Here is a 9,297-nt window from a genome sequence, read left to right on the forward strand (position 1 = left end):
GCTTGCTGCCACAGGACATAGACTAACATGGGAACCATCCAGAGAAGATCAGCACGGCCCCTGAACGTGGACGACACACGCCCATGCGTGAAGCGTTCCATAGTTTTAGTGAAGTCAGTCACCCAGGGAAAGACAGATATCCTATGCCATCACTTCTAGGTGGGATCTGAAAGTAAGTCAAGACACCCATCCATACATAAATAACTCCATTTTAAAAAGACTCCAAGGAACCTATTTACAAAACAGAAACAGACTGGACTCGCAGACATGGAAAAGAAACCGATGGTTAACACAGGGGACAGGGTAGGGTGGAGGAACGGGGTAAGGCGGAGGGATAAATCAGGAGTTTGGGATTAGCAGATATAAACCACCCTATACAAACCTGGTACACAAGTAGGTCCTACTGTCTAGCACAGGGAACTATGTTCAATAGCTTGTAATAACCTATCCTGAAAAAGTATACGTGTGTGTGTGTGTGTGTGTGTGTGTGTGTGTGTGTGTGTGAATAAGTGAATCACTATGCCGTACGTCATAAATGAACACAACATTGTAAGTCAACTATACTTCCATTGACAGAGAGTTCCTACAATAAGCAGGCAGACAGACCGACAGACCGTCAGACAGACAGACAGGCAGGCAGACAGACAGACACACACACACACACACACACACACACACACACACACACACTGTCTGTCTGTCTGCCTGTCTGTCTGTCTGTCTCTCTCTCTCTCTCTCTCTCTTTCTCTGTCTGTCTGTCTATCTGTCTGTCTCTCTTCTAAGGGTGGAGAAGAGTTTGCTGAGCTATTTCGGGGGCCCTCTCATCCTAGTTCCTATCTCCAAGTTGGTTCAAAGTCCAAAAGGCCGTCAAGCACTTAGTCAGATAGGTCCCTCGAAGAATACCTCCCACATCACGATGACAGACTTCTTAGGCCAGCCGAGAAGGTCCTTCAGTTCTGTGCCCATCTTGGCTCTAAGTTGATGTCAGTCCTCCAGGATCCAAGAAAGCCACGTTGGAAAACAAGTGGTGATTTTGATGGGACAGAAGATCAGTCATTTGGGGGGCGAAGGGTGGGGTAGGGAGAGATACCAGCCTGTCTGTCTGTCTGTTTTCATCCAGTGTGGGAGCCTTCCCAAAGAGATAACTCGAGAAGAGAGAAACGGGGAGTTGACAAAGAACACGTGCGGTGGCGTGCCCTCCCCCCACCCCAGGAGAAGGCCAAGCCAGAAGTCCCTCCGGATGGCGGGCTCTGGACTCCGGCTTCCAGGGGAAGCGATATTTTTTCCTCCCCATTTCAGGCCCGGAAGAAGAGGGAGAGGCAGAGTGTCCTTCTCGGGCATCCGTTGTTTCTGAAGCACGCTTGTTGCCGAAAGATCGGCCCCCGTCCCCGATGAGCCCAAGAATCCAGAGACAAGGTCTTGGAGCTTAGAAGAAAAGAGGTCATTTTATCGCTCTGCCGGGCAAAGGGGATTCACAGCAGGCTAGCGTCTTCAAAACTGTGTACCCACCTTGGGGATGGAGTGGGTGGGGTGGTTCTAGAGCCATAGCTCAAACAATCAAGCATCGATCACCATCCACAGAATCGTTTTCTCATCAGAAGACTCAGCATGGTGTCACGATGCCTCCCAGGTGACCCATTCTATAGAGGCTGGCAGTTAGATCTCATTATCTCATAAGCACTCAAGGTGTGGCCTTCTTGGTCACTCAGGCTATTTTGTCAGGTCAGTAGTCCCGTGACCGACCTTCTCCTCGGAGAAGGACTCAGAGACCCAGCACGATGATGACTTGCAATGACTGAAATACAGTAGAAACAGTAAGATCGATAGCTTCCAGTTTCAACAACGGGCCTGGAACCGTGAGCAGCAACCGGTCAGTCAGAAGAGTCGACCGTTTTAAGGGCGAGCATAAGAAACCGAATGACACCCCCCCCAAGCAAATGAATGAATGAATGAATGACCTAATGATCCTCCCCTCCTCTCCCCTCCCCCCCCCCGCCCAAAAACGAAGCAATCCGTTAGCCTAATTCCGGCCATTTTATTCATCCTCCTTCACCCTGAAGCCCCAGTCAGCCACGTGCCACAGTGGTCTGTTTTCCGGTTTCCTCCACCACCCCAACCCCCACCAACGACCACCCCGCCAACATCCCCCCATGCCCAACCACCGCCCCAAGCGCGGGACTGGACGGGGGTGCTGGGGGCTGAGGGGGCGGCGATGGCGGCTTGAGGTGAGGGTGGGGAGTGTTCCGCCCAGATCGTATAGGAAGCTCAAACACAGCTGCAGTACGAGACGAGATGGTAGATTTCTGTGAGTCCTCCCTCCTCTTAAAATCCTTCCTAAGGAGGAGACAGACAGAAAGAGAAACATCACCCTCACTCCCAACGCCTCCTGTGCCCTCGTTGCACCCCAAAACAACAACAAGAAAAACAAAAACAAACACAACCACAAATAACTCGCTATCCCTGGGGAAGAAGGTTTCGATGGCATGGGGATATCATTCTAAACTTCATTCCCTCTTCATCACATTTCATGGAAACCGATTGCAATCTATGAGGCCCTGTGAAGGTAGGGGTTGGGGGGGTAGGGAGGAGGGAGGGAAGGGAAGGGGGGGAGAGAGAGAGAGAGAGAGAGAGAGCAGAGGAGAGGAGGGATAAAAGGGGAGAGGACAGGAAAGGAGAGGAGGGAAAAGAGGGGAGGGAAGGGGAAGCGAGAGGAGGCGAGGGGAGAGGAGAGGAGTGGAGGAGAGGGGAGAAGAGAGGAGCGGAGGGGTGAGGGGGGAAGGGAGGGGAGAACAGGGAAGAGGAGAGGAGGGGAGAGGAGAGGAAAGAGAGACAAGGGAGACAGACAGAAAGGCACACACACACACACACACACACACACACACACACACACACACACACACACAGAATAGCGAAATGGAGAGAGAGACAGAGAGAGACAGACAGACAGACAGACACGGATCTAGGTCCGGGAGACTACACATGGGTATTCTTCTGAGTGATTTTATGTGTTTTCTCAATCGCCACCTATGGAGATAAAAGTCGCTCCCATAAGATGAAGGGAGTCCTTCTGCCACCGCCCCCGGCCCCGCCCTCCAGCACCGCTTGTGTTTGTCAGGGATTCCAAGCCAAAGCACGTGGAGGAGTGGGAGAGCTTCCTGGCGGCCCAAGGGGGAGGAAAGTCCGGCAGCATGAGAGAGGTAGTTGGCACGGGGAAGCTGGAGGCAGGCTGACGAGAAGATGGGTGAGGGGGCAGGGAGGAGGGTTTCCCAAGTTGGAGAGCCAAGACGAGGGAGGGGAGCCGTCGGTGGTCGCGTTCTGACCCCGACCCCGACCCAGACTGGAGCGGATCCCTGAAAGGAGGCGGTTCGGGCTCTCCTGCCGAGAACGCCCCTCTCTTCCTCTTTGTGCAGAAACACCTTCCGCGGACCGAGAAAGTCCATCCCGAGACCCTCGTCGGAAGAGTCCTTTCCAGACCCATCACGATCCTCCTGGGCCAAGGGGTCCAGGGGATGGGGCGGGGCCTCCATTCGATCCGTCTTCCGTCCGTCCATCCATCCGCAAGATCTTGAATATCCATGTAGGATTCCGGATGGTAGCAGTTTTCCAGGATCCTCCAGATCCTTGTAAGACCTCTCCTGGCAGATTCGACCCCTAGGTCGTACCGCGCAGCACAGGGCACTAGATTCAGTCCCTCGGGACGAGGGTTCCTGAAAAAGACCAGGAAAAAGAAGAACACAATCACTATGGTGTGCACCAGCCAGAAACCAGCACAACCTCGTCACTCTAACAGACTTGCCAAAGGCGGGGTGGGGAGAGAAAGTCATAGGATGGCTACCATCCCTCCCACCCCCACCCCACACGCCAAGCCCCCCAGCCCATCGTCATCCCTGCTCCCCCTCCTCCTCCCCCTCCCCTCCATCGACGCCCGCCTCCCGCTTGTACCCCACTCCTCCGAACCCAGCACCACCCACCTCGGCCTGGACGTGCTCGGCTCGGCTCGGCTCGGCTCGGCCCGGCCCGGCCCGGCCCGGCCCGGCCGTCCGGCCGACTTCTTCGCAGTGTCTAAAATAGCGCCCGGCCGACAGGCAGGTGGCACACGGCACCCGGCAGGGGAGCGAGCGGGACGGTTCGGGATCTCTGGGCGGCGGGGACACGCGGCCGGACAACCAGGAGCACGGACGGCCTGGCGTGCGTTTCTCCGCTCGGGGGGCCTCGACCAGGGACTGTGGTACGGGGAACGGGGACGGACACACACACACACACACACACACACACACACACACACACACACACACACCCCCACCCACCCCTTCACCCCCACCCCCACCCCCACCTCCACCTCTGACAGCTTTCATTTGTTTTCGGCCGACCGTCCCTCGATGAGGTACAAGTGCCGGGGCTGGGGCTGGGGCTGGGGCTGGGGGGGTGGAGTTCCTCCCTCCACAACGACCCCACACGGGCTCTGTTCCAGTCACCCGAGTCCTCTTCCAAGTGAGACCACAGGCCTCCATCACCCGGCGTGAGCACTCGGGGGAAAAAGTCACCATCCTCATCGCTCCGCTCCACCTCTACACGTGAAGAACAGTTCCCAGCCCACGCCACTCAACCCCACCCCACGCCCCGATGCCACCCACCGCAGTGGAGAGAAACGAGACGAATCCACAGACGTCCATCCATCCGATGAAGAAACGGACGGCCCCATTCCAAGGAAGCATAGATATCTAGTCAGGAGATTCATCGAGTACTATGGAGGCGGTGGGAAAGGGGGGGGGGGTGTTGCGGTGGGGAGGGCCTAGAGATCCAGCAGTACAGCCCGTGCTTAGCATGCAAAAAATAAAGGCCCAGGGTTCAATCCCCAGCACCTACTCTTCAAAAATAACCCGCGGAGAAGCAAGACGGCGGAGTAGAAGGACACTCGTAGCTCACCCTCTCCCACAAATACACCAAAACTCACATCGACGGACCCACTCGGCCAATCAGAGCACCTGCGGAACTCCGACAGAACACCGCCCTCTTCGAAAGACAAAGACGCCCAAAATCTGGTAGGAGAAAAGGAGAAAAGAAAGAGTAAAAAGCAAAACAGTGCGGGAGGGACCGGTCCCGCGGGGAGGGAGCGGCAGAGGAGGAATAGGGCTCGTTCGCCAAAACTGCCCCTCTCCAACGGAGAGGCCGACGGGACGGAGGGGGCGCCCCCGAGCCTCAGATCTACCCAGAGCACCCCTTGACCGACCGATCCAAGTGAAAGGGGCACAGAGGGTCCCCGCGACACCCAGCCCGAGTCGCAGGCCGGCAGCCAGGGGCCGGGACAGGCCGCACGAGCCGGGCGGAGGACCGGGGCGGCGGCCGGGAGGGGATACAGAGCAGAACAACCCGCCCCCCCCCCATACATGACGGGAAAAGAAAGGCAAAGCAACACGGCCGGTGTGCCCTGGGGGGAGGGGCGCCGTAGCCTCCGTCTCCTCAGATCCGCGGCGCCATCACCGGCGCTTCTCGCGAGAAGAGAGGCGGGACGCAGCCACAGCCGCCATAGCCTCTGGCGTGCAGCATGCGGGCGGGGGCGGGGCCGAGACTCGAATCCGCACCCGGGGGCTCCGCAGCCTTCTAGGCAGGACTGAGATTCGTTTACAGCCCGAGGCAGATAGGATATTTCTGCCCCGGTACCTCAGAGAACTCGCGCCACCATGACTAAGAAGGAGCCGAGTTTTGGGACGCAGCTAGGGGCGGGGCGGTTCCACGGTCTTCCCCGAGCCCACCTACGGAGAGGAGCGCCGCCGACCCGAGTCGGAGCACACAGCCGCACGGAGCAGCGGAACGACCGGGGCCGGGAGAGGGCGGGCGGCCAGCCAGCCACCCTCCTTCCCGGGAGGAACGCAGCATCCGACCGCGGTGCCGGGAACACGTCCCCCCCCCCCCTTTTTTTTTTCCTTTTCCTTTCTCTTTTTTAATCTCTCTTCTATCGGTTTTACCTTCTGTTACCTTTTTAACCTTGACTTTTGAACAGTCGTCTACGTTGACGGTTTTAATCCCTTTTAAATGTTTCCTTGAAAATCTTCTTCTTATTATTATTTTTAAACATCCACCCCCTTTCCTTTTTCTCTTCTCTTGGTTTAGATCTCCTGTTATTGATTATTTACAGGTTTCAGATATCGTTTCTCGATCTTTTTTCTCCTTTTTATTAAGGTTATTAAAAGACGTCTCAACTCGATCGCTCTTCTGCTTCCACTTACTCTTCTATTATTGATTACACAGTGTCTTCAAACCTTTTCTTTCTCCCTCCTTTTCAAATCCTGTGTTTTATCTCTTGTTAAAGTCTGTTCTATTTCCGATTACCTTTTAAAAATTTACTTTTGAAACAATTGTGTTTTATTTTCTGATCTTTTCTATTTTTTAAAGGCTTTTAGAAGACGTCTCACCTCGATCGCTCTTCTGCTTCCACTTGCTCTTCTATTATTGCTTGTACACTCTTTTCAAACCTTTTTTTCCTCCATTCTTTTAAAATCCGGCTCCCCCACCCCCCTCCCCCTCCCACCGTCTCTGTCTCTGTCTCTCTCTCTCCCCCTATCCCCCTCTCCGTCTCCCTCTATCTCCCTCTCCCTCTCCCTCTCCCTCCCTCTCTCTCTCTCTCTCTCTCTCTCTCTCTCTCTCTCTCTCTCTCCCCCTCTCCCTCTCCCTCTCCCTCTCCCCCCCTTTTAAAGTTTTATTCCTGTATAGGCTTTAGATAAATACCTAAACTCCTTAAGGACCACAATAGATAACTGATACTCCTTAAGCCACAGTGCCAGAGAGATAGGAGCAGCATGAGGAAGCAGAGGAACCACTCCCAATGAAAAGAGCCAGAGAAATTCCCTGAAAGCACGATCCACAAAATAGACACGGATGGCCTGCTAGATCAAGATTTCAAAAAAGGAGAGATCCAAGTACCGAAGGAACTCCAAGTGATAGTGTTTAGATGTATACTGTACGTCAAAAACGAAATCGAAGCTCTAAAGAAGAGTCAAGGAGAACTGGTCAGCTCACTGGCTGACATGAGAAGTGGTCTAAAGGCTGTCCAAAGGAGGCTAGATCACACCGAGGAGCGAATAAGTGGCCCAGAAGACAGGACAACAGAAAGAACCCAATCAGAACAGCTGAGAGAAAAACAAATAAAGAACAACGAAAACAATCTCAGGGACCTACGGGACCATCGAAAGCGTGCCCATCTACGCACAATAGGGGTTCCAGAAGGGGAAGGAAGAAGCAAGGGGGTCGAAAAGGTATTTGAAGAAAGCATGACTGAAAATTTCCCAGCTCTAAAGAAGGAATCCGATATCCAAGTCCAGGAGGCTCAGAGGGTGCCAAACAGGGAGAACTCAAACAGACCCACACCGAGACCTATCCTAATCCAGATGGTCAGAGTCAAGGAGAAAGCAATGATCCTAAATGCCTTTAGGCAAGAGAAAAACAAAGAGTGAGTTCCAAGGGAACCCCCATAAGGCTCTCAGCGGATTTCTCTCCACAAACACGTCAGGCCAGAAGGGAGTGGCAAGATCTATTGAAATTCCTGAATGAAACACAAAACAAAACAAAACAAAACAAAACAATGCAGCCTAGGATACTCTATCCAGCAAAGCTATCCTTTAGAATAGAAGGAGAGGTAAAGAACTTCACAGACAAGCAAAAACTAAAAGAGTTTTGCAACACTCAACCCATGTGAAAAGAAACATCCACAGGTCTACTCTAAATAGAGAAGAAGCAGGACGGTACAAACATGAGACACTCATCCCCGGAAAGGTGATCACTCCCGTTCATTCCAAACAGAATAAACACAAAATTGTAAAAGAAGACATCTAAACCATCAGGAGTGACAGAGGGAAGCAAGAAAATATAGAGACTTTTATTTTTCCCCCTTCTCCTTCCTTTCTTTCTCTTTGAAACGTTTTGTTCTCGGTAGGATGGGCTTGAGATTCTATTACTATCTGTTTCGTACAAACAGTTATAGTCCTAGGTGAACAGATTTCCAAAAGAAAAACGAACGAACGAACGAACGAACGAACGAACGAACTAACTAACAAAACAGAAACAGACCGACAGATTACAAACTTGAGGTTGTCAGGGGTAAGGGCGGTGGGACGGGACTGGGATCTCCACATGTAGAATAGATAAACACGATGGTACCGTGGAACACGGGGAAGAAAAGTTTAAAAAAAAAATCAAATAAGCCAAATGACGCCTACCCGCCCGAAGAAAGAAAAGTCCATAGACACGGACGCGCATGCGTACAGACACCGCATACAGAGAGAGAGAGAGAGAGAGAGAGAGAGAGACAGACAGACAGACAGACAGACAGACAGACAGACAGACAAAGACAGACAAAGACACACATACTTAAGCCAAGCATGCAAACTAAAAATCCCTACATGACGTGAAGCAACCCAGATCATCCAATAACCAAGGACGCCCGGTCAACTAGAGATCCTTGGGGCCACAGGAGGCCAGGTAAGCCGCATAGGCACACGGAGTACAATCCCTCGGGCCACGGGCAGCTGAGAGGGCCGCGACGGCTGGTCGACCTCGTGGGGGGAGGGGATCCACTCGGAGATCCCCTCGGGCCGCGACGAGACAGACAGAGGGCCGCGGCGGCTGGTCGACCTCGTGGGGGGAGGGGATCCACTCGGAGATCCCCTCGGGCCGCGGCGAGACAGACAGAGGGCCGCGGCGGCTGGTCGACCTCGTGGGGGGAGGGGATCCACTCGGAGATCCCCTCGGGCCGCGGCGAGACAGACAGAGGGCCGCGACGGCTGGTCGACCACGTGGGGGGGGATCCACTCAGAGATCCACTCGGGACGCGATGAGAGAGAGAGAGAGACACAGAGAGAGAGAGCCGCGACGGCTGGTCGACCTCGTGGGGGGGGATCCACTCAGAGATCCACTCGGGACGCGATGAGAGAGAGAGAGAGACACAGAGAGAGAGCCGCGACGGCTGGTCGACCTCGCGGGGGGGATCCACTCGGGGATCCCGTAAGGACACAGGGAGCGAGAGGGCGAGAGGGCGAGAGGGCCGCGACGGCTGGTCGACCTCGTGGGGGGAGGGGATCCACTCGGAGATCCCCTCGGGCCGCGGCGAGACAGACAGAGGGCCGCGGCGGCTGGTCGACCTCGTGGGGGGAGGGGATCCACTCGGAGATCCCCTCGGGACGCGATGAGAGAGAGAGAGAGACACAGAGAGAGAGAGCCGCGACGGCTGGTCGACCTCGTGGGGGGGATCCACTCAGAGATCCACTCGGGACGCGATGAGAGAGAGAGACACAGAGAGAGAGC

The 9,297-nt window shown here is 54.5% G+C and overlaps 1 non-coding gene across 1 annotated transcript; it reads left to right on the forward strand.

Moving 5' to 3' along the window:
- LOC140692273 (U6 spliceosomal RNA) lies at positions 1-107 on the forward strand. Its single transcript, XR_012067843.1, has one exon. It is a non-coding gene; the product is annotated as a U6 spliceosomal RNA (small nuclear RNA).
- The last annotated feature ends 9,190 nt before the right edge of the window (positions 108-9,297 follow it).

This window comes from Vicugna pacos, unplaced genomic scaffold (assembly GCF_048564905.1).
Source record: "Vicugna pacos unplaced genomic scaffold, VicPac4 SAC-SAT, whole genome shotgun sequence".
NCBI classification, from domain to species: domain Eukaryota; kingdom Metazoa; phylum Chordata; class Mammalia; order Artiodactyla; family Camelidae; genus Vicugna; species Vicugna pacos.